At 48.1% G+C, this 25,649-nt stretch overlaps 1 protein-coding gene and 1 long non-coding RNA gene across 8 annotated transcripts in view; both read right to left on the bottom strand.

The window, feature by feature from the left end:
- Positions 1 to 25,649, bottom strand: part of SEPTIN3 (septin 3) — a 490,493-nt gene that overhangs the window by 448,033 nt on the left and 16,811 nt on the right. The window lies entirely within an intron of this gene.
- On the bottom strand, positions 897 to 2,934 carry LOC134956969 (uncharacterized). Its single transcript, XR_010186344.1, has 3 exons — positions 2,864 to 2,934; positions 2,577 to 2,788; positions 897 to 1,662 (listed from the first exon to the last, which is right to left on the bottom strand). It is a non-coding gene; the product is annotated as an uncharacterized LOC134956969 (long non-coding RNA).

Here is a 25,649-nt window from a genome sequence, read left to right as displayed (position 1 = left end):
GTTGAGCTTAGACCACCTAGGGGCAGGCAATACATTTATACCAATAGACATCTGGGCAATCCACTAATGTCCAGGTGGTTTGTGATGCAAATCTAAAAATTATGAGTGTTGTTGCGGGTTACCCTGGCGGCTGCCATGACTCCTTCATCCGCAGTCAGTCATCCCTCTTTGATAAGTTTGATGCCGGACAAATGCCTGATGGCTGGCTGCTGGGTATGTTCCAAGTGTGTTGTGTGTATGTGTGGTAACTTCAACCTCGTTATTATGTTTGTTTTTTTTCCATTAACCACATGTCCTAATGTTGCCTATATCTGTCTTTCAGGTGATGGTGGTTATGGCTGCTACTCTTGGCTCCTTACTCCATTTTACCAATCTGATTCTCCTGCTGAACACAATTATAATAATGCACATAAGTCCACATGGAATGTGATAGAAAGATGTTTTGGGGTGCTGAAATCTAGGTTTCGGTGTCTGGATAAGTCTGCAGGGCTTTTGTTGTATAGTCCCTCAAAGGTGACTAGGATTGTGTTCTGCTGCTGTTTTCTTCATAACATGTGTTTGCGCCAACATCTGCCACATGTTGGTGATGAAGAAAACAGTCAGCAAGTAGGTGAGTTAGAAACATCTGGCGACAGTGTGAGTACAGATGTAGGGAGGCAGGTAAGGCAAGAAGTGATTCTGCGTCATTTTACCGGTAAGTATTATTTATTCATAATTAACCTTGCCTAACACCAATTATAAAATGTTTGAAAGGTCTGAATTCTGTTTGTGTTGCGTTATTGTTTGTTATTTCTCATGTTGTTTACAGTTAGGCAATAAAATGTATAACTTACACTGACACTCATTAACAAATGAAACATTACACATATTGCGTATGATTAATTTATTACCTTAAACTCGGGCATTTTGAGTGAATCAATTAGATAATTTGTAATTTTCAAATAACATACTGTAGTTGTTGCTGCAGCCTTGATCATTTCTTTGTTTTTTGTTTGCTGGGTGCAGAGGTTTGGGATGGTTCATTGGTCCTGATTCTGCTGGTTTGTCTTACTGGGGAGGTAACTGGGGTCTGGCTTGGTGTGGTTGTTCCTGAGCTTGAGCTTAGTTGGTGTGATGCCAACACATTTAGGCTTTGGCTCAGGTTGTTGAGGCTTGCTGTGAGTTGTGTAGCTGCGGCAGTGTTATTGGCAATGATTTGGAAGAGGCTTTCATTTATTAATTGGTTATGTTGTATAATTTGTATGAGGGCTTGTTGCTGCCACTGTTGGTCATCCATGATTCTTTGTAAATTTGCGTACATTTGGCTGTTGTCTGCCCTCATCTGCTCCATAGAATTTGCTACTCTGCCAACTTGAACTATCAGTCTGCCTGAGTTCCGACTGAGTCTAGACAGATGATGGGGCAGACTGGCAAGGTATTGGCTGTGGGTGTTCAGACAGGCATAGTGTTGCGCCTGTTGTGTGGCCCAACTGGACCAAAACTCTGGGCCCATTTGTGGCTGGGGTGGTGTTGGGCTCAATTGGGGGCTGTGGGATGTTTGGCGTGGTTGGGTTATGTCCTGCGGCGTGGTTGGCTGGTTTGGATCATTCGCTTGCAGGTGTAGTGTGTACGATTCCTGCAAGTCAGTTTCCTGCTGGGTATCCTCGGGCATGATGGGTGGTTCTGTATGGGGTTGAAGACAACCACTATTTAGTCAATATTTAGCATTGGTTTTTTTATAGCTTTACGTCAACATGCATTACTTCATAATATTCATGTTGTAAATGATAAATAGATTGTGGGCTAAACTTAACAATTTAGGGCACCTTTTTGTAGAAATATGTGGCTTCTTACGTTCCCTACTCAGTTCAAAAATGTTTCAGGGAATTGTTGGACTCTGAGCCATAATTAATGTGCTAACACGAAGAACTCTAACAAATACAAATTACTACATTTACATATTGTGTATGAAGCTTACTTTTGTAAAACACACACAATACATTAAATGTGTTGAGCAATACACTCATACATTGTTCAAGGCAGTCAGTGGTCTGGCCAAAACTTGATTAAATATAGTGCAAATAAATGTAATAAAAAATATGGTAGAAAATGTCTTAAGGTGGGGGATGTTTAGAACTGGTGATGTTGGCCATGCAAAACAATCGGATTAGGCTTAACATTTATGTAGCTGTTTCTAGCAAAAAATAATTAAAAAAAAAGTGGTTGCTATGGCCAACATCACATCTGGAAAAAAAAAATTATCTTACTAACGTTACCCCCATGTGCTTGCTGTTGGGGATTATTACAAGGATGAGTGTTTTTTTAAACACATTTTTTTTGGCTGTGCACAAACACTGGGGCAGATGTATTAACCTGGAGAAGGCATAAGGAAGTGATAAACCAGTGATATGTGCAAGGTGATAAAGGCACCAGCCAATCAGCTCCAATATGTAAATTAACAGTTTGGATCTGATTGGCTGCTGCCTTTATCACCTTGCACATATCACTGGTTTATCACTTCCTTATGCCTTCTCCAGGTTAATACATCTACCCCACTGTTTTTTAAAGTTTTACAATGAAATGTTATGTTTACTCACCAGACAGCTGAGGGGATTGTGGTTCCTCGCTTTGTGGACTGACCAAAATGGCTTGTGGTGGCTGGGACGACACTGTAGAGCTGTGCCGTTGTGGTGGGGAGGATGCGGTGGATATTCCGCCTCAACACGGCGTCTCTTGGTACCCATCTTATGGAGACTATCTGAGCCCTGTGATGGTCGTCTTAGTGGAGGGGTGTTTGATGAAGAAGGACCTATGTGATAAGATAAATATTAAAATTCTGCATTTCTATGTGTTTTCAGAATATGTGTATACACTAAATTCTTACCTGCATCGCCAGCATCTGCATCTCTTGGCAGTATGGATTGTGGCCTGGCTGTGCTGTGTCTCTTTCGTACTGTAGAAATATGAAGATTGTCCTTATGAACATTATATTATGTTTATAGGTTTATGCAAAAACCTTATTGTGATGTAAACATATGAGGAACCTGATGAGAAGTAAACAAAACTATGCTTATGCTTTTCTGCCTGACTTCATTAGGTGTGTATACTTAAATTATGAAACAATTACACCAACCAATCCATACCCAAAGGTGCAGAATTCTCAATATTATACTACTAAAAACCCAACCGTGGTAGCTTAACACAACCAGAATATTGCTCTGTATTTAACATTTGTTTGCTGCTAACAACCAAACACTACCACCAAATATATGCCCCAAATTGTAAGCATCAAATTAAAATCTGCATGAAAAATCACATCAACCACACAAAGGACAACCCAGAACAACACACAATAACCATAAGTCCATTAAAAAAAAAAAACACACATTACGCAAAACACATGACTCACACTTCATTTAAAGACACCCACAACAATTTACTTTTAAAAAAAAAAAAAAACAGAAAAAGGCCAAGGTCACCTGCTAAATTGACAATACAAAGGACAAAAACATAACTATTTGTGAATAAAACTACATCACCAACACATTAGAAGAATTAATCAACTTACAATCACAATTAGCTAGAAGACATTTCAGACAACTAAGGACAAAGCACAGATGTTTTAATTATAAATTATAAAAAAAATACAACTCACCATCCTGCCTTGGGCGATCCGAATCCCGGACATGAGTCGCACCAACCACTTCTGGCGGAATAAGAGTAGGCACAGGCTCCTCCCAATCCCGATATGACGCTCGGAAGGGGTGTCCACCCCCTGTTTGGCGGGCTGATTTAGCCTCCTTAGACATCGTAGCCTTGACACGCCGCTTGATGTCGTAGAATCGCTTATGACACGTGTCCTCGGTCCTCCTCACCACACCCTCACTATTGACTGCCGCAACTACCTTCCCCCACAGAACACTCTTCCTGCGTGAAGAAACCTTGGCAGCATCATGGCCAAACAGCTGACGATGATGTCTCATCAGCTCCCGCACCAATGCCATATTCTCTGCGTAGCTGAATTTGACATTGCGGCCCGTCTTTGTAGTGGTGCGTGGCTGCGGAGCCACAGCACCATCACTGTCACTATCACTGGAGGCCGCACCAGCAACCTCCCCCTCCTCCTCACTAACCTCCTCCACCTCACTCACCTCCTCCCTCTCACTCACCTCCTCCACCACACTCACCTCCTCCACCTCACTCACCTCCTCCCTCTCACTCACCTCCTCCACCACACTCAATTCTGACTGGGACATATTCAGGACAAACAACAAATAACACTGAGAAAAAAAAACACTAAACACACTCCTCCACTACCACTACACACCACACACCAAACACACACACACACACACACACACACACACACACACACACACACACACACACTCATAAACAATGACAATAGACTTTAAAAAAAAAAAACAAAGACAAAAAACTAGACAGACTTTTAAATAACTACACAACAAGTATGACAAGACTACTTACACACACACAGTACAGCACTCAACAATCGCAAAGAACCTCCTCAAAACCGCCAAAAACTCCTATCAACTCTCAAACTCCAAACACAACTTCCTCTCACCTCTCCACTAGCTAAACCCACGAGGTTTGGACGGTTTGGGGCGGTTTTATAGTAATGAGCAGAGACACTCCTCCATCACGAATCAAACCAATCACGGACGAGTGACAAAAACGAAATTTAGAAAAAAACCGCGGCCGGGAACGGGAAAACACTGCCGTAAACGAAAAATGACGCAGTCGGAAAAAAACCTGACAACACGGCCGCAAATCCACAAAATTGGCCGCATTCTACCTTGGAAAAACACGAATGACATCGACATCGAAAAATGGAACTAATCAAAACACGACAGCATAGTAAATGAGGCGTAATAAATTCAAAAAGTTGCAAATTCACACATTCGATGTCATTTGTGTTTTAACTTTAACCTCATTCAGAAAAATACGAATTTTAGTAAATATACCCCCTTGAGTGTAACGCCTACTGCTGCTGGCGCTGCTGTTGTTGCTGCTGGGAGTCGATCGTCATCCCAGAGGGGAAGTCGGAAGACCACTTGTACTACTTCCAGTAAGCAATTGACTGTCCAACAGTCCTTTGCGAGAAAGATGAAATATCACAGCAGTCATCCTGTTGCAAAGCGGATAACTCAGGCCTTGGCAGCCTGGGTGGTGTTAAACGTGTTTCCGGTATCCACCGTTAATTCACAGGAAACTAGAGAATTGCTTGAGGTACTGTGTCCCCGGTACCAAATACCATCTAGGTACCATTTCTCTAGGCAGGCGATACCGAGAATGTACACAGACCTCAGAAAAAGAGTCACCAGTGTCATAAAAAATGCAGTTGTACCCAATGTCCACTTAACCACGGACATGTAGACAAGTGGAGCAGGGCAGACTAAGGACTATATGACTGTGACAGCCCACTGGGTAGATGTATTGCCTCCTGCAGCAAGAACAGCAGCAGCGGCACCAGTAGCAGCATCTCGCAAACGCCAACTCGTTCCTAGGCAGGCTACGCTTTGTATCACCGCTTTCCATAAGAGGCACACAGCTGACAACCTCTTACGGAAACTGAGGAACATCATTGCAGAATGGCTTACCCCAATTGGGCTCTCCTGGGGATTTGTGACATCGGACAACCCACCAATATTGTGCGTGCGTTACATGTGGGCAAATTCCAGCACGTCCCATGTTTTGCACATACATTGAATTTGGTGGTGCAGAATTATTTAAAAAAACGACAGGGGTGTGCAAGAGATGCTGTCGGTGGCCCGAAGAATTGAGGGCCACTTTCATCATTCAGCCACCGCATGCCGAAGACTGGAGCACCAGCAAACACTCCTGAACTGCCCCGCCATCATCTGAAGCAAGAGGTGGTAATGAGGTGGAATTCAACCCTCTATATGCTTCAGAGGATGGAGGAGCAGCAAAAGGCCATAAAAGCCTATAGAGCTACCTACGATATAGGCAAAGGAGGGGGAATGCACCTGACTCAAGCGCAGTGGAGAATGATTTCAACGTTGTACGAGGTTCTGCAACCCTTTGAACTTGCAGAAGAAGCTGGAGAGATTGAATGAGGAGCTAAAATGGAGCAATTCCGCTAGGCATGTGGTACTTGTGGATGGAGCCCTTAATTCGCTTAACCAGGATTCATGGGTGGTCAATCTGTTGAAATCTGAGCACTACATTTTGGCCACCGTGCTCGATCTTAGATTTAAAACCTACGTTGGATCTCTCTTTCCGGCAGACACAAGTCTGCAGAGGTTCAAAGACCTGCTGGTGAGAAAATTGTCAAGTCAAGCGGAACGTGATCCGGCAACAGCTCCTCCTTCACATTCTCCCGCAACTGGGGCTGCGAGGAAAAGGCTAAGAATTCCGAGCCCACCCGCTGGCGGTGATGCAGGGCAGTCTGGAGCGAGTGCTGACATCTGGTCCGGACTATAGGACCTGCCAACGATTACTGACATGTCGTCTACTGTCACTGCATATGATTCTGTCACCATTGAAAGAATGGTGGAGGATTATATGAGTGACCGCATCCAAGTAGGCACGTCAGACAGTCCGTAAGTATACTGGCAGGAAAAAGAGGCAATTTGGAGGCCCTTGCACAAACTGGCTTTATTTTACCTAAGTTGCCCCCCCTCCAGTGTGTACTCCGAAAGAGTGTTAAGTGCAGCCGCTCACCTTGTCAGCAATCGGCGTACGAGGTTACTTCCAGAAAATGTGGAGAAGATGATTCATCAAAATGAATTATAATCAATTCCTCCGTGGAGACATTCACCAGCAATTGCCTCCAGAAAGTACACAGGGACCTGAGATGGTGGATTCCAGTGGGGACGAATTAATAATCTGTGAGGAGGGGGATGTACACAGTGAAAGGGGTGAGGAATCGGACGATGAAGAGGAGGTGGACATCTTGCCTCTGTAGAGCCAGTTTGTGCAAGGAGAGATTGATTGCTTCTCTTTTGGTGGGGGCCCAAACCAACCAGTCATTTCAGTCACAGTCGTGTGGCAGACCCTGTCGCTGAAATGATGGGTTTGTTAAAGTGTGCATGTCCTGTTTATACAACATAGGGGTGGGTGGGAGGGCCCAAGGACAATTCCATCTTGCACCTCTTTTTTTCTTTAATTTATCTTTGCATCATGTGCTGTTTGGGGACTATTTTTTGAAGTGCCATCCTGTCTGACACTGCAGTGCCACTCCTAGATGGGCCAGGTGTTTTTGTCAGTCACTTGGGTCGCTTAGCTTAGTCACACAGCTACCTCATTGCACCTCTTTTTTACTTTGCATCATGTGCTGTTTGGGGACTATTTTTTAAATCTGCCATCCTGTCTGACACTGCAGTGCCACTCCTAGATGGGCCAGGTGTTTGTGTCGGCCACTTGGGTCGCTTAGCTTAGTCACACAGCGACCTTGGTGCACCTCTTTTTTTCTTTGCATCATGTGTTGTTTGGGGACTATTTTTTGAAGTGCCATCCTGTCTGACACTGCAGTGCCACTCCTAGATGGGCCAGGTGTTTGTGTCGGCCACTTGGGTCGCTTAGCTTAGTCATCCAGCGACCTCGGTGCAAATTTTAGGACTAAAAATAATATTGTGAGGTGTTCAGAATAGACTGGAAACGAGTGGAAATTATGGTTATTGAGGTTAATAATACTATGGGATCAAAATGACCCCCAAATTTTATGATTTAAGCTGTTTTTGAGGTTTTTTTTGTAAAAAGACACCCGAATCCAAAACACACCCGAATCCGACAAAAATTTTCAGGGAGGTTTTGCCAAAACGCGTCCGAATCCAAAACACGGCCGCGGAACCGAATCCAAAACCAAAACACAAAACACGAAAAATGTCCGGTGCTCATCACTAATATATATATATATATATATATATATATATATATATACATACAGGTTGAGTATCCCATATCCAAATATTCCGAAATACGGAATATTCCGAAATACGGATTTTTTTGAGTAAGAGTGAGATAGTGAAATCTTTGTTTTCTGTGGCTCAATGTACTCAAACTTTGTTTAATACACAAAGTTATTAAAAATATTGTATTAAATGACCTTCAGGGTGTTTGTATAAGGTGTAAATGGAACATAAATGAATTGTGTGTATGTACACATACTTTGTTTAATGCACAAAGTTATAAAAAATATTGTATTAAATGACCTTCAGGCTGTTTGTATAAGGTGTATATGGAACATAAATGAATTGTGTGTATGTACACATACTTTGTTTAATGCACAAAGTTATTAAAAATATTGGCTAAAATTTCCTTCAGGCTGTGTGTATAAGGTGTATATGTAACATAAATGCATTCTGTGCTTAGACTTGGGTCCCATCGCAATGATATCTCATTATGGTATGCAATTATTCCAAAATACGGAAAAATCTGATATCCAAAATACCTCTGGTCCCAAACATTTTGGATAAGGGATACTCAACCTGGGGAAGGAGGGAGAGGGGAAGTGTGTAATGTATTATAGAGTCTAAGTGTTTGTGATGTGTGTGTGGTCGTCTGCAGTCCCAGTCTGTGTGTGTGTGTGTGTGTGTGTGTGTGTGTGTGTGTGTGTGTGTGTATATATATATATATATATATATATATATATATATACACTGCTCAAAAAAGTAAAGGGAACACTTAACACATCCTAGATCTGAATGAATGAAATGTTCTTATTAAATACTTTGTTCTTTACATAGCTGAATGTGCTGACAACAAAATCACACAAAAATTATCAATGGAAATAAAATTTATTTTCCCATGGAGGTCTGGATTTGGAGTCACACTCAAAATTAAAGTGGAAAAACACACTACAGGCTGATCCAACTTTGATGTAATGTCCTTAAAACAAGTCAAAATGAGGCTCAGTAGTGTGTGTGGCCTCCACGTGCCTGTATGACCTCCCTACAATGCCTGGGCATGCTCCTGATGAGGTGGCGGATGGTCTCCTGAGGGATCTCCTCCCAGACCTGGACTAAAACAGGTCTGTGGTGCAGTCTGTGGTGCAACGTGGACAGTCTGTGGTGCAACGTGGCGTTGGTGGATGGAGCGAGACATGATGTCCCAGATGTGCTCAATTAGATACAGGTCTGGGGAACGGGCGGGCCAGTCCATAGCATCAATGCCTTCGTCTTGCAGGAACTGCTGACACACTCTAGCCACATGAGGTCTAGCATTGTCTTGCATTCATAGGCGTGCGCAGCACATTTTATTAGGGGGTGTACCATCGGAGGGGTGTGTCTACCACCGCCTTTTGGGCGTGTCTAGCACCATCTATTGACGGTCAACGCAATATAAAATATCGCTGGCTGCATGCTGATCCTCATCAGTGGATGGCGTTGGCATAGCATAGAAGAAGAGAGGTGGGCATGTGGCGGGTGGGCATGTGAGCAGCATGACATAATCACATCACGCTGTTTTTGTACATGGAGATGGAGCTGGGAATTTGAAAGCCGGTGTCAATGGCACCCTTGATTAACCCAGGCGTCCGGTCAGTAATGCAGTCCTGACAGGGTGCAGCGCAGAGGGGCCAGTAATCAGCCTGCTCGGTTATCGCTGCATCAGGCATTTTAGATCGGGGTGCAAGACATTAGGGGGTGCCTGTGCGCACCAGTTACCCCCCCTGCGCACACCTATGCTTGCATTAGGAGGAACCCAGGGCCAACCGCACTAGCATATGGTCTCACAAGGGGTCTGAGGATCTCATCTCGGTACCTAATGGCAGTCAGGCTACCTCTGGCGAGCACATGGAGGGCTGTGCGGCCCCCCAAAGAAATGCCACCCCACACCATTACTGACCCACTGCCAAACCGTTCATGCTGGAGGATGTTGCAGGCAGCAGAACGTTCTCCTTGGCGTCTCCAGACTCTGTCACGTCTGTCACATGTGCTCAGTGAGAACCTGCTTTCATCTGTGAAGAGCACAGGGTGCCAGTGGCGAATTTGCAAACGTACTGCATGGTGTTGGGCTGTAAGCACAACCCCCACCTGTGGACGTCGGGCCCTCATACCACCCTCATGGGGGTTTATTTACCAATATTCGTGTTTTAGCCGTTTTGAAGGGTGTTTGAACTCGAATGGTATCGGGTGCATTTTACTGCAACGTTTTGAATCCTGATACGATCATTCACTAAGCTGCAGAGTTTTGCACAATCGTTTTTTCCTATGTCGATGTGATTCGTAATATCAGGCAGTGTTTTACGGGAGTGATGAGTAAAACACTGCCTGAAAAAACACAAGTAATCCCGGCCGGATCTGTGAGATCCGTGCAGGGCTTCATTGTGTACCTTAAAAAGTTGATGAAAGTCTTAAAATATCAGAAAAAAATTGCGTGTGGTCCTCCCTCCTAAGCACAACCAGCCTCGGGCTCTTTGAGCCGGTCCTGGTTGATAAAATATGGGGAAAAAAATTACAGGGGTTCCCCCATATTTAATCAACCAGCACTGGGCTCTGCGCCTGGTCCTGGTTCCAAAAATACGGGGGACAAAAAGCGTAGGGGTCCCCCGTATTTCTGAAAATAGCACCGGGCTCCACTAGCTGGGGAGATAATGCCACAGCAGGGGGACACTTTGATATCGGTCCCTGCGGCCGTGCCATTAAAACCCCAACTAGTCACTGATGGCCGGGGTACCCTGGAGGAGTGGGGACCCCTTCAATCAAGGGGTGTCCCCCTCCAGCCACTCAAGGGCCAGGGGTGAAGCCCGAGGCTGTCCCCCCCATCCAAGGGCGGCGGATGGGGGGCTGATAGCCTTGTGAGAAATTGTGAATATTGTTTTTAGTAGCAGTACTACAAGTTCCAGCAAGCCTCCCCCGCAAGCTGGTACTTGGAGAACCACAAGTACCAGCATGCGGTGGAAAACCTGGCCCGCTGGTACCTGTAGTACTACTACTAAAAAAATACCCCAATAAAAACAGGACACACACACCGTGACAGTACAACTTTATTACATACATGCACACCAACATACACACATACTTACCTACTAGGTGCTTCATCGCGCCCTACGGGCGCTCTTCACACCGTCGCAAGGGGCTACGCCCCCTTAACCCTTGCATGCCTTTCTGGGGTTCAATATTTGTATTATATAAAGTATTACCTGCATTCCTTTGTTAGTGGTTAAATATTGCACAATGAAAGGGCGTGCGATGGTGAAGGAGGCGCAGCCCCTTGCGACGGCGTGAACAGCACCTGCAGGTCATGATGTACAGAATGTAGCGGGTGCGGGGGGGACTGCGGATGGTGTCTGTAGATGCTGCAGGTGGAGGGGGGGCAGAAGTGGGGGTGGGGCCCGGATGGGGAAGAGTCGGGAGGTGCTGCGGGTGGGGGAGGGGCAGAGGAGTGGGGGATGCAGATTGGGGAGGGGTCCGGAGGCACTGCAGGTGGGGGAGGGGCAGGGGTGCCATGTGTGGGAGAGGGGCAGGTGTGGGGATGTTGTGGATGGGTGAAGGGTTCCGGAGGTGCTGTGGGATGGGAAGGGGCGGGAGTGCCGGGTGGGGTAGGGGTCCGCAGGTGCCATGGGTAGGGGAGGGGCAGGTACGGGTGGTGCGGCGCATAGGGAAGGAGGTCCGGAGGTGCTGCTGGTGGTGGAGGGGCAGGTGCGGTGGTGCCATTGGTGGGGGAGGGGTTGGTGAGGGGGGGACCACGTATGGAGGAGGGTGTTTGCAGATGCTGCGGGTGGAGGGGGGCAGGTGTGGGGGGAGACATATAAAGGGGGTGGATGGTGGAGGGGGCCTGGAGGTGCTGTGGGTGGTGAAGGGGCGGAGGAGTGGGAGCCACGGGTGGTGTAGGGGGTCTGGAGGCACAGCGTGTGGGGAAAGGGTGGAGGGGAAGGTGCGGAGGTGTGGTGCATTGGGGAGTGGTCTGGAGGCGCTGCGGGTACTGTACCTGCCAAAAAGGTAGTTGGAGGGTATGCAGTAACAGGGCCAGGACAGGGGTGACAGGGTCAGAACAGGGTTGACAGGGCCAGGACAGGGGTGACAGGGTCAGAAAAGGGGTGACGGGGCCAGGACAGGGGCGACGGGGCCAGGACAGAAATGACAGGGACAGGATAAGGGTGACAGGCCATGGTAGGGGTGGCAGGAACAGGACAGGGGTGACAGGGCCAGTATAGGGTTGACAGGGCAAGCACAGGGGTAACAGGGCCAGGATAGGGGTAACAGGGCCAGCATAAGGGTAACAGGGCCAGCATAAGGGTGACAGGGCCAGCATAAGGGTGAAAGGGCCAGGATAAGGATGAAAGGGCCAGGATAAGGGTGACAGGGCCAGGATAAGGGTGAAAGGGCCAGGATAAGGGTGGCAGGGCAAGGCCAGGGGTGACAGGGACATGACAGAACACAGGGCATGGGAGAGATTGGTATTAGGGACAAAACAGTGGTGACAGACAGATGTGTCTTACCGGAGTCACTGCTGCTGGCTGCTGCTGTTCCACTCCAACCTGTTGGGATCTGCTGCTGGTGGAGACTTGGCATGGCTGACTCTCTTAGGCTGGAGTCCTGCTTCCTCTGCCCGTCCGCATCCCTCCCCCCCTCCTCAGTCACACACCACAGACCTCGAGCAGCTGCCGGGCACTGTGGTAAGGGGAGACTGGGAGTGACTGGTAAGCCCCCAGGAGATGCTGCGGCTGGAGGGAGGAGGGGGTCGGAGCCTGCAAGCAGCTCGGACTTCTGCAGCGTTACCCGCTGGCTAAAGTGTGTGAAGGAGCTGGGCGCACCTCACTGTGGGTGGCAGCGCTGCAGCTAGCGGTGGGGTTGCCGGGGCTGGAGATAACAGAGGCAGTACGGAACCTGCACAGCGGCAGGTGCCCCACAAAACTGCAGCTAAGAAGCGTGGAGTGTGCCAGAAAGTGACGCTCCTCCGCGCCAGAGAGGGGGGGGGGGTCAAGCACACAGTGAGCCGGTGCCCATCTGTCTGTACGGCATACCCCCTCACACACCCCCATACCTCCCAAATGTCCCGATTTTCGCGGGACAGTCCCATTTTTTGGGGTCTGTCCCGCTGTCCCACCCGCGGGTCGCAGTGTCCCGCAGTAACGGGGGGGTCAGTTGGAAAGCTCCTGTACTCGCTGTTCTGCTTAGCAGAGCAGCGGTGAATAGTGGAGACAGAGGGAGAGGGGGCATCAGGGGGTATGGATTAAGGGGGGGTTCCAGCAGCAGAGCCGGATTAAGGGGGGGGGCAGGGGGTACGTACCGTTGGCCCCACAGTTTTAGGGGGCCCCCCGGCTCGAGTAGCTCTGTCCCAGCTCAGAAGCCCCCCCCCCCCCCCCGTCCTGCCAGCAACAACGGCAGCATTGTGCTACTGTCAGCACACGCTGCTGCGTGTTGGCAGGTCTGTGGTGTTGCAGGGAGGCAGCAGTCTCCCTGCTTTCTTCTGCCTGTGCGGGTGTGTAGGTGGGAGCGACCACCTCCTCTGGATTTACCCCTAGCTGAGGGGCCAAAATTCCATTAAAAAAAAAGCCGGAATTTGCGTAAGGGGGCGTGGCCTCGCGTCCCGCGATTAGGCCACGCCCCCAACCCACAGCAGGCACAGCAATGAGATAGGGCTCCTCTGTCTCAAGTGCCCTGGCCCCCCGGACTCATAATCAGCCCCTGGGGGCATGCCAGCAGCTCACATAGCACTGGGCATGCCCCCTCATTGACGAAAACGGGGCCCTCCCGTGAAGCCATGCCCCCTTTTTGCCGAGTGTGTGTCCCTCCTTCTGTCTGAAGAAAGCTCTTGCAGAAAGCTGGGAGGTATGCACCCCTGCCTGTGCCATGCCCATACTATCTGCTTCTGCTCCTAGTCTCCTGTAGATTTGGCCAGATCTGTGACTCATTTGACTAACTCTGCCCACTGTTGTGACTCCGCCCAGCGTTAGCAAATGAATCACAAAGTCACAGATCTGGGCTATTATATAGGAGATGTTCCCACGAGGCTCAGTCCTCTTCTCCATGTAGAATCCTAGGGGTACCTGTGAAAAAAATTATACTCACATAATCCAGTGTAGAATCCGACCTTTGAATAATCCACGTACTTGGCAAAAAAATAAAACGGAAACCCGACCACGCACTGAAAGGGGTCCCATGTTTACACATGGGACCCCTTTCCCTGACTGCCAGGACCCCCCCTGACTCCTGTCAAAGAGGGTCCCTTCAGCTAATCAGGGAGCGCCACGTCGTGGCACTCTCCTGATTGGCTGTGTGCTCCTGTAGTGTCTGTCAGGCAGCACACGGCACAGATACAATGTAGCGCCTATGCGCTCCATTGTAGCCAATGGTGGGAACTTTGCGGTCAGCGGTGAGGTTACTTTCGGTCAACCGCTGACTGCAAAGTTCCCACCATTGGCTACAATGGAGCGCATAGGTGCTACATTGTATCTGTGCCGTGTGCTGCCTGGAAAAAGCAGGTCTATTTTTTTGCTGCTTTTTTTAACGATTCTAAAAAAAACAGACCCGCACTTGAGCACTCAGAAACTAACACCCAAATACGAATGAATAGTGAATGCCCATATTGTATGAAATAACAGCCGTGTTTGACCGATGGTCTATTCATTCGTATTTCGGAACTTTGCAAATCAAACCATTACGAATAGTCCAAACACTGCCGAGATTGGTGCTTAGTGAATTCCCGGATTGGGACATCTTGCCTCTGTAGAGCCAGTTTGTGCAAGGAGAGATTGATTGCTTCTCTTTTGGTGGGGGCCCAAACCAACCAGTCATTTCAGTCACAGTCGTGTGGCAGACCCTGTCGCTGAAATGATGGGTTTGTTAAAGTGTGCATGTCCTCTTTATACAACATAAGGGTGGGTGGGAGGGCCCAAGGACAATTCCATCTTGCACCTCTTTTTTTCTTTAATTTATCTTGACATCATGTGCTGTTTGGGGACTATTTTTTGAAGTGCCATCCTGTCTGACACTGCAGTGCCACTCCTAGATGGGCCAGGTGTTTTTGTCAATCACTTGGGTCGCTTAGCTTAGTCACACAGCTACCTCATTGCACCTCTTTTTTACTTTGCATCATGTGCTGTTTGGGGACTATTTTTTAAATCTGCCATCCTGTCTGACACTGCAGTGCCACTCCTAGATGGGCCAGGTGTTTGTGTCGGCCACTTGGGTCGCTTAGCTTAGTCACACAGCGACCTTGGTGCACCTCTTTTTTTCTTTGCATCATGTGTTGTTTGGGGACTATTTTTTGAAGTGCCATCCTGTCTGACACTGCAGTGCCACTCCTAGATGGGCCAGGTGTTTGTGTCGGCCACTTGGGTCGCTTAGCTTAGTCATCCAGCGACCTCGGTGCAAATTTTAGGACTAAAAATAATATTGTGAGGTGTTCAGAATAGACTGGAAACGAGTGGAAATTATGGTTATTGAGGTTAATAATACTATGGGATCAAAATGACCCCCAAATTTTATGATTTAAGCTGTTTTTGAGGGTTTTTTGTAAAAAGACACCCAAATCCAAAACACACCCGAATCCGACAAAAATTTTCAGGGAGGTTTTGCCAAAACGCGTCCGAATCCAAAACACGGCAGCGGAACCGAATCCAAAACCAAAACACAAAACACGAAAAATGTCCGGTGCTCATCACTAATATATATATATATATATATATATATATATATATATATATATCAGGGACGTGCGGTGAGCTAAATGGCTCAGAAGGCACTGGCTAACCCCAGAGCCAGATGTACTTGCAATATATGAGCCAAAGGGTACATCTGGGCATTATACACATGTGCAGCATTATAAGCTCCTGGAAATTTGGTGAGTTTTGATTAGAGATGTGTGGAAAGGATACACAGGTGAGGCACTGACTCACCTGCCATAGACTTTTTACTCCAGAGTTTTAGCTATAAAAATGATTAGAATAATGCAAAGAAGATATTTCTAACAAATTATCAGTATTTTTCATATACTTTATACAGTCAAAACTCTGGTTTAAACGTAAGTATGACAGGAAAGGCTCTGCCTCACCTGCCTCACCCCACCGCACGTCACTGATATATATATATACATATACAGGTTGAGTATCCCATATCCAAATATTCCGAAATACGGAATATTCCGAAATACGGATTTTTTTGAGTGAGAGTGAGATAGTGAAATCTTTGTTTTCTGTGGCTCAATGTACTCAAACTTTGTTTAATACACAAAGTTATTAAAAATATTGTATTAAATGACCTTCAGGCTGTTTGTATAAGGTGTATATGGAACATAAATGAATTGTGTGTATGTACACATACTTTGTTTAATGCACAAAGTTATTAAAAATATTGGCTAAAATTTCCTTCAGGCTGTGTGTATAAGGTGTATATGTAACATAAATGCATTCTGTGCTTAGACTTGGGTCCCATCGCAATGATATCTCATTATGGTATGCAATTATTCCAAAATACGGAAAAATCCGATATCCAAAATACCTCTGGTCCCAAACATTTTGGATAAGGGATACTCAACCTGGGGAAGGAGGGAGAGGGGAAGTGTGTAATGTATTATAGAGTCTAAGTGTTTGTGATGTGTGTGTGGTCGTCTGCAGTCCCAGTCTGTGTGTGTACAGTCTGCAGTCCCAGTGTGTGTGTGTGTGTGTGTGTGTGTGTGTGTGTGTATATATATATATATTCCCCTTGATGAAGTCCTGTTGCTGACGGACGAAACGCGTTGGGAGTACCTGCAGACACCTCCTCTTGATGGACAGATAAGCCTAAAACTATTTTAAATCCTGTACGCATGCATTTCAATCATTTTCATGGACAGATAAGCCTGATTTAATTTTTATCCTGTACGCATGCTATACAGCTATTTTTATGTGTGTTTCTATGTGATTATGTTATTAAAAACTTGTTTGTATTTTTAATCCATATACTGCTCAGGCTACAAATTGGTGCTCTGTGGGAATAAGCTAAGTTCCCTAATAAGGCCTGTGAAACTAAACAGTAACATAATATGCAACATAAACGGTACACACTATGTTAGTTTTTTCTGTTTTATCCACATGTTCTTAATCCTCAAAAAGACCACTACTTGAGTCAAGTCTCTACCTGCCAGATAAGTGTTTTAAATCAATCCTTATCATACATTTTTTATACCTTCATTTTCCCTAACCCTAATAATTTCACTCTTGGGCGCTTGTTTTTTCCAATTCTTGCAATATATATATATATATATATACTGCTCAAAAAAGTAAAGGGAACACTTAAACAACACATCCTAGATCTGAATGAATGAAATGTTCTTATTAAATACTTTGTTCTTTACATAGCTGAATGTGCTGACAACAAAATCACACAAAAATTATCAATGGAAATAAAATTTATTTTCCCATGGAGGTCTGGATTTGGAGTCACACTCAAAATTAAAGTGGAAAAACACACTACAGGCTGATCCAACTTTGATGTAATGTCCTTAAAACAAGTCAAAATGAGGCTCAGTAGTGTGTGTGGCCTCCACATGCCTGTATGACCTCCCTACAATGCCTGGGCATGCTCCTGATGAGGTGGCGGATGGTCTCCTGAGGGATCTCCTCCCAGACCTGGACTAAAACATCCGCCAACTCCTGGACAGTCTGTGGTGCAACGTGGCGTTGGTGGATGGAGGGAGACATGATGTCCCAGATGTGCTCAATTAGATACAGGTCTGGGGAACGGGCGGGCCAGTCCATAGCATCAATGCCTTCGTCTTGCAGGAACTGCTGACACACTCTAGCCACATGAGGTCTAGCATTGTCTTGCATTCATAGGCGTGCGCAGCACATTTTATTAGGGGGTGTACCATCGGAGGGGTGTGTCTACAGCCGCCTTTTGGGCGTGTCTAGCACCATCTATTGACGGTCAACGCAATATAAAATATCGCTGGCTGCATGCTGATCCTCATCAGTGGATGGCGTTGGCATAGCGTAGAAGAAGAGAGGTGGGCATGTGGCGGGTGGGCATATTAGCAGCATGACATAATCACATCACGCTGTTTTTGTACATGGAGATGGAGCTGGGAATTTGAAAGCCGGTGTCAATGGCACCCTTGATTAACCCAGGCGTCCGGTCAGTAATGCAGTCCTGACAGGGTGCAGCGCAGAGGGGCCAGTAATCAGCCTGCTCGGTTATCGCTGCATCAGGCATTTGAGATCGGGGTGCCAGACATTAGGGGGTGCCTGTGCGCACCAGTCACCCCCCCTGCGCACACCTATGCTTGCATTAGGAGGAACCCAGGGCCAACCGCACTAACATATGGTCTCACAAGGGGTCTGAGGATCTCATCTCGGTACCTAATGGCAGTCAGGCTACCTCTGGCGAGCACATGGAGGGCTGTGCGGCCCCCCAAAGAAATGCCACCCTTACTGACCCACTGCCAAACCGTTCATGCTGGAGGATGTTGCAGGCAGCAGAACGTTCTCCTTGGCGTCTCCAGACTCTGTCACGTCTGTCACATGTGCTCAGTGAGAACTTGCTTTCATCTGTGAAGAGCACAGGGCACCAGTGGCGAATTTGCAAACGTACTGCACGGTGTTGGGCTGTAAGCACAACCCCCACCTGTGGACGTCGGGCCCTCATACCACCCTCATGGGGGTTTATTTACCAATATTCGTGTTTTAGCCGTTTTGAAGGGTGTTTGAACTCGAATGGTATCGGGTGCATTTTACTGCAACGTTTTGAATCCTGATACGATCATTCACTAAGCTGCAGAGTTTTGCACAATCGTTTTTTCCGATGTCGATGTGATTCGTAATATCAGGCAGTGTTTTACGGGAGTGATGAGTAAAACACTGCCTGAAAAAACACAAGTAATCCCGGCCGGATCTGTGAGATCCGTGCAGGGCTTCATTGTGTACCTTAAAAAGTTGATGAAAGTCTTAAAATATCAGAAAAAAATTGCGTGGGGTCCTCCCTCCTAAGCACAACCAGCCTCGGGCTCTTTGAGCCGGTCCTGGTTGATAAAATATGGGGGGGGAAATTACAGGGGTTCCCCCATATTTAATCAACCAGCACCGGGCTCTGCGCCTGGTCCTGGTTCCAAAAATATGGGGGACAAAAAGCGTAGGGGTCCCCCGTATTTCTGAAAATAGCACCGGGCTCCACTAGCTGGGGAGATAATGCCACAGCCGGGGGACACTTTGATATCGGTCCCTGCGGCCGTGCCATTAAAACCCCAACTAGTCACCCATGGTCGGGGTACCCTGGAGGAGTGGGGACCCCTACAATCAAGGGGTGTCCCCCTCCAGCCACTCAAGGGCCAGGGGTGAAGCCCGAGGCTGTCCCCCCCATCCAAGGGCGGCGGATGGGGGGCTGATAGCCTTGTGAGAAATTGTGAATATTGTTTTTAGTAGCAGTACTACAAGTCCCAGCAAGCCTCCCCCACAAGCTGGTACTTGGAGAACCACAAGTACCAGCATGCGGTGGAAAACCGGGCCCGCTGGTACCTGTAGTACTACTACTAAAAAAATACCCCAATAAAAACAGGACACACACACCGTGACAGTACAACTTTATTACATACATGCACACCAACATACACACATACTTACCTATGTTCCCACGAGGCTCAGTCCTCTTCTCCATGTAGAATCCTAGGGGTACCTGTGAAAAAAATTATACTCACATAATCCAGTGTAGAATCCGACCTTTGAATAATCCACGTACTTGGCAAAAAAATAAAACGGAAACCCGACCACGCACTGAAAGGGGTCCCATGTTTACACATGGGACCCCTTTCCCTGACTGCCAGGACCCCCCCTGACTCCTGTCAAAGAGGGTCCCTTCAGCCAATCAGGGAGCGCCACGTCGTGGCACTCTCCTGATTGGCTGTGTGCTCCTGTAGTGTCTGTCAGGCAGCACACGGCACAGATACAATGTAGCGCCTATGCGCTCCATTGTAGCCAATGGTGGGAACTTTGCGGTCAGCGGTGAGGTTACTTTCGATCAACCGCTGACTGCAAAGTTCCCACCATTGGCTACAATGGAGCGCATAGGTGCTACATTGTATCTGTGCCGTGTGCTGCCTGGAAAAAGCAGGTCTATTTTTTTGCTGCTTTTTTTAACGAATCTAAAAAAAACAGACCCGCACTTGAGCACTCAGAAACTAACACCCAAATACGAATGAATAGTGAATGCCCGTATTGTATGAAATAACAGCCGTGTTTGACCGATGGTCTATTCATTCGTATTTCGGAACTTTGCAAATCAAACCATTACGAATAGTCCAAACACTGCCGAGATTGTTGCTTAGTGAATTCCCGGATTGGGACTTAGAAAAAAACACACAAATCGGACAAACTCGAATTCTTAGTAAATATTGGCCATGGAGTCTATTTCTGATCGTTTGAGTAGACACATGCACATTTGTGGCTTGCTGGAGGTCATTTTGCAGGGCTCTGGCAGTGCTCCTCCTTGCACAATGGCTGCTGGGTTGTTGCCCTCCTACGGCCTCCTCTACGTCTCTTGATGTACTGGCCTGTCTCCTGGTAGCGCCTCCATACTCTGGACACTACGCTGACAGACACAGCAAACCTTCTTGCCAAAACTCGCATTGATGTGCCATCCTGGATGAGCTGCACTACCTGAGCCACTGGTGTGGGTTGTAGACTCCATCTCATGCTACCACTAGAGTGAAAGCACCGCCAGCTTTCAAAAGTGACCAAAACATCAGCCAGAAAGCATAGGAGCTAAGAAGTGGTCTGTGGTCACCACCTGCAGAACAACTCCTTTATTGGGGGTGTCTTGCTAATTGCCTATAATTTCCACCTGTTGTCTATTCCATTTGCACAACAGCATGTGAAATTGATTGTCAATCAGTGTTGCTTCCTAAGTGGACAGTTTGATTTCACAGAAGTGTGGTTGACTTGGAGTTACATTGTGTTGTTTAAGTGTTCCCTTTATTTTTTTGAGCAGTGTATATATATATATATATATATATATACATACACTAGGTGATTCATCGCGCCCTGCAGGCGCTCTTCACACCGTCGTGAGGGGCTACGCCACCTTAACCCTTGTGGCGTGCAATATTTTTATTATATGGAGTATTACATCCAATCATAATTGTGTGAGTGCTTAAATATTGCACGGACAAAGGGCGTGCAATGGTTAAGGGGTGGAAGCCCCTTGCAACGGCGTGAACTGCACACGCAGGGCCTGGTGAATCACCTAGTAGGTGCTTTGGGTGGGGGAGTAGGGGGTGCGGGGAATAGGCGGATGAGATTCTGGGGTACCGCAGGAGGGGCGGTTGCAGTGGTGATGCTTGTGGGGGAGGGGCTGGTGCGGTGGTGCCGCAGGTGGGGGAGGGTGCATGGGTGTTGCAGGTGGTGGTCCGGAGCCACTGCGGGTGGGGGAGGGGCGGATGCATGGTGCGGCGGGAGGTACGGGTACGGGGTCGCTGCGTTTGAGGGAGGGGGTCCGGAGGTACCGTGGGTGCTGGAGGGGGTGTGTGGGGGTGCCGCGGATGGGGCCCGGAGGTACTGTGAGTAATGCTTATCCTGCTTCTCCTCCTGTCAACAGCTAAGCTGCTGTCCTCCCTTTGGCAGTGGCTCTCCCAGAGACTCGCACAGCAGCCAGTCACTATTGTTAGTGCCGGTGTCCCAACACACCGCATTACAGGGAAGAAGATGTACGCAATAAACTACAGCTCCCAGCAGCCCTAAGGGCCGGAATGCTTTGGTGCTAAGGGCTGCTGGGAGCTGTAGTCAATTTAGTGCGTCTACTTCCCTGTAATGTGGCGCGTTGGGACACTGGTGCTAACTATAGTGACTGGCTGGCAGAACTTAGTGACTGGCTGAATCAATGTAAAAGGTGAGAGTGCTGTGCAGTGTCAGTGACACTGCACACAGGTCCGGCGCTAGCTGCTCAGCAAAGGGATGCAGTGCAGGGAGGCACCAGGAAGGAGAGACGTTCTCCCTGCTCTGCATCCCTGTGCTGAGCTGCTGCTGCTATCCCTGCTGCTGCTACTGCCGCCGGCTGCTGTCACACATGCAGCGGCACCGACAAGCACAAAACCTCCTCTCCCCCTCGGCGCCGGCAGCACAAAGCCTCCTCTCCCCCTCCCCTCCCCTGTGTGACATTCATTGCCCGGGCGGGAGGCAAAGGGGGTTGAAGCTAGACGGGACCATGCTGCAACAGGAGGATGAGCTGCTACAGCTTCGGCCAGCCAGACTTCAAAAGATAAGTGTCTGGAAAGAGAGTGAGTGTGTGTGTGTATGTGTGTGTGTGTGTATATATATACACAGTGTCTGTGTATACTGTATATATGTGTGACTGTTTATGTGTGTAATGTATGTACAGTATGTATGTGTGTGTGTTTGTGTTTGTGTGTGTATATATATATATATATATATATATGTCTGTTGTGTCTGTATGTGTGTGTATGTGTGACTGCTGCATTATGTGTGTAAGCGTCACTGGTACAGGGGGCGTTTTGTGTGTAAGCGGCACTGCTACAGGGGGCATTACGTGTGTAAGCGGTACTGCTACAGGAGGCATTACGTGTGTAAGCGGCACTGCTACAGGGGGCGTTACGTGTGTAAGCAGCACTGCTACAGGGGGGCATTACGTGTGTAAGCATCACTGCTACAGGGGGCGTTACGTGTCTATGCGACACTGGTACAGGGGGGGCGTTACGTGTCTAAGTGTCAATGGTACAGGGGGGCGTTAAGTGTGTAAGCGGCACTGGTACAGGGGGTGTTACGTGTGTAAGCATCACTGGTGCAGGGAACGTTATGTGTGTAAGCGTCACCGGTACAGGAGGCGTTACATGTGTAAGCGTCACTGCTACAGGGGGTGTTACTTGTGTATGCGTCACTGGTACAGGGGGGCATGACATGTGTAAGCGTCACTGGTTCAGGGGGCATAACATGTGTAAGCGTCACTGGTACAGGGGGCATTACGTGTGTAAGATTCACTGGTACAGGGGGCATTATGTGTGTAAGCGGCACTGATACATGGAGCGTTACGTGTGTAAGCGGCACTGCTACAGGAGGCGTTACGCATGTAAGCGGCACTGCTACAGGGGGCGTTACTTGTGTAAGCGACACTAGTACAGGGGGGCGTTACATGTGTAAGCGTCACTGCTACAGGGGGGACGTTACGTGTGTAAGCGGCACGTGTGTAAGCGGCACTGCTACAGGGGGCGTTATGTGTGTAAGCGGCACTGCTACAGGGGGCGTTACATGTGTAAGCTTCACTGCTACATGGGGAGTTAAGTGTGTAAGCGACACTGCTACAGGGGACATTACGTGTGTAAGCATCACTGCTACAGAGGGTGTTAAGTGTGTAAGCGTCACTGCTACAGGGGGCGTTAAGTGTATAAGCGACACTGCTACAGGGGGCGTTACGTGTGTAAGCGTCACTGCTACAGGGGGCGTTACGTGTGTAAGCGTCACTGCTACAGGGGGCGTTACGCGTGTAAGCGTCACTGGTACAGGGGGTGTTACGTGTGTAAGTGTCACTGGTACAGGGGGGCAACACGTGTCTAAGCGGCACTGCTACAGGGGGCATTATATGTGTTAGCGTCACTGGTACAAGGGGGTGTTACGTGTGTAAGCATTACTGCTACAGGGGGCATTACGTGTGTAAGCGCCACGTGTGTAAGCGTCACTGCTACAGGGTCGTTACGTGTGTAAGTGTCACTGCTACAGGGGGCGTTAAGTGTGTAAGCATCACTGGTTCAGGGGGAGTTAAGTGTGTAAGCGACACTGCTACAGTGGGCATTACGTGTGTAAGCGGTACTGCTACAGGGGGCATTACGTGTGTAAGTGGCACTGGTAAAGGGGGCGTTAAGTGTTTAAGCGGCACTGGTACAGGGGGCGTTACGTGTGTAAGCGTCACTGCTACAGGTGGCGCTACGTGTGTAAGCGGCACTGCTACAGGGGGCATTACGTGTGTAAGCGGTACTGCTACAGGGGGCATTACGTGTGTAAGCGGCACTGCTACAGGGGCGTTACGTGTGTAAGCAGCACTGCTACAGGGGGGCATTACGTGTGTAAGCATCACTGCTACAGGGGGCGTTACGTGTCTATGCGGCACTGGTACAGGGGGGGCGTTACGTGTCTAAGTGTCAATGGTACAGGGGGGCGTTAAGTGTGTAAGCAGCACTGGTACAGGGGGTGTTACGTGTGTAAGCGTCACTGGTGCAGGGAACGTTACGTGTGTAAGCGTCACCGGTACAGGAGGCGTTACATGTGTAAGCGTCACTGCTACAGGGGGTGTTACTTGTGTAAGCGTCACTGGTACAGGGGGGCATGACATGTGTAAGCGTCACTGGTTCAGGGGGCATTACATGTGTAAGCGTCTCTGGTACAGGGGGCATTACATGTGTAAGTGTCTCTACTACAGGGGGTATTATGTGTGCTGTTCATTTGTAAAGTATGCAAGGGTGCAAATTTATAGTTTGTAGGGGGGCACCGAACACCGTAGCACCGGCCGTGACTGCACACCCACTGCACTGCACAGCACTGTCACCTTTTACATTGATTCAGCGTCCAGACAGTACCCTCCGCGATATCACCCACTCTATCCGTTACATGAGCCATCTCGGGGCTTCCAGGCCGGCAGCTCATGTGCTGTGTTGCGGAGTCAGGTCCTCTGGGGATCTGGGTGCGGCTGTGGCGGGGAGGCACTTCTGTGACATCACGCGCAGAGGAGGCTCCAGGGCTCAGAGAGTATGCGGCGCAGGGAGGGCTATGAAAGCCTTCTGCTGCGCCGCTTTCATATACATCTATGCCGGCGGACGCAGCAGCTTTTGTTCCACCTGCGCCGCGGCTAGGGAGTGGGGATTGTTGATGGCGGAGAGGGCAGGCGGACTGGCAGCAGGACATAAGACGCTGCAGTAAAAGTGTTTTGTTTCCCCCCCTATCTGCGGCGCTGGCACATGTGCAATTATGACCTGATCGCTGCACTGCGATGAACTGCAGCGAGCGATCAGGTCAGAATGACCGCCATAGGACGCTGCAGTAAAATGATTTTCCCCCCTATCTACAGCGCAGAGACTTGCTGCAGATGCAGTGGCATACCCTCCAGCTGCACCTTTTTGGCAGGTACAGTCCCTTTTTTTATGGTCTGTACTGATTTCTGGCTCTCCAAGATTCCATTGAAAGTATATGAAAAGGGGCGTGGCCACACCGCTGTACCCGTGACCACGCCCCCTTTTCGAATGTGTATCAATGTTTATGTGTAAATTGTCGGAGGGGATGTTGCTGCAGATGCAGTGGGCCTATTTTGGGGTGTGGGGCTGGAGCTGCAGCTCCATCTGTCCCATTGCTAATCCTGCACTGTGAAAACACAGTAGGCAAAGGGCAGAGCCTCCCATTGGATGTAACCTGTGTGGGAGGGAGTTTCTCACCCAATCAGCTGTGGACTGGATGTGATAGACCTGCCACTAACCCAATGAGAGCTCCTAGCCACGCCCAGCGTTAGAGCTCCAGGCACAGAGTCACAGGGCTATTATATAGGGAAAAAACAAACAAACAAACAAACAAACGCACACCACTACAAAGTGGTCCCCTGGCACTAATTCAATTAATTGATTTAGGGAATATGTTCTATACAAATAATTTAAAACTTAAGAAATCTACATGCAGCTCACTACTAAAGGGGACTTCTCTGCCCCTTCTTTGCGATACTCTACAAAAACAAAATATGTAGACAGCGCTAGCAGATTTCTTATTAAAATTATTTTTTATTTCT

This window comes from Pseudophryne corroboree, chromosome 9 (assembly GCF_028390025.1).
Source record: "Pseudophryne corroboree isolate aPseCor3 chromosome 9, aPseCor3.hap2, whole genome shotgun sequence".
Classification (NCBI taxonomy): domain Eukaryota; kingdom Metazoa; phylum Chordata; class Amphibia; order Anura; family Myobatrachidae; genus Pseudophryne; species Pseudophryne corroboree.
This window is presented reverse-complemented; position numbering and strand designations above follow the sequence as displayed.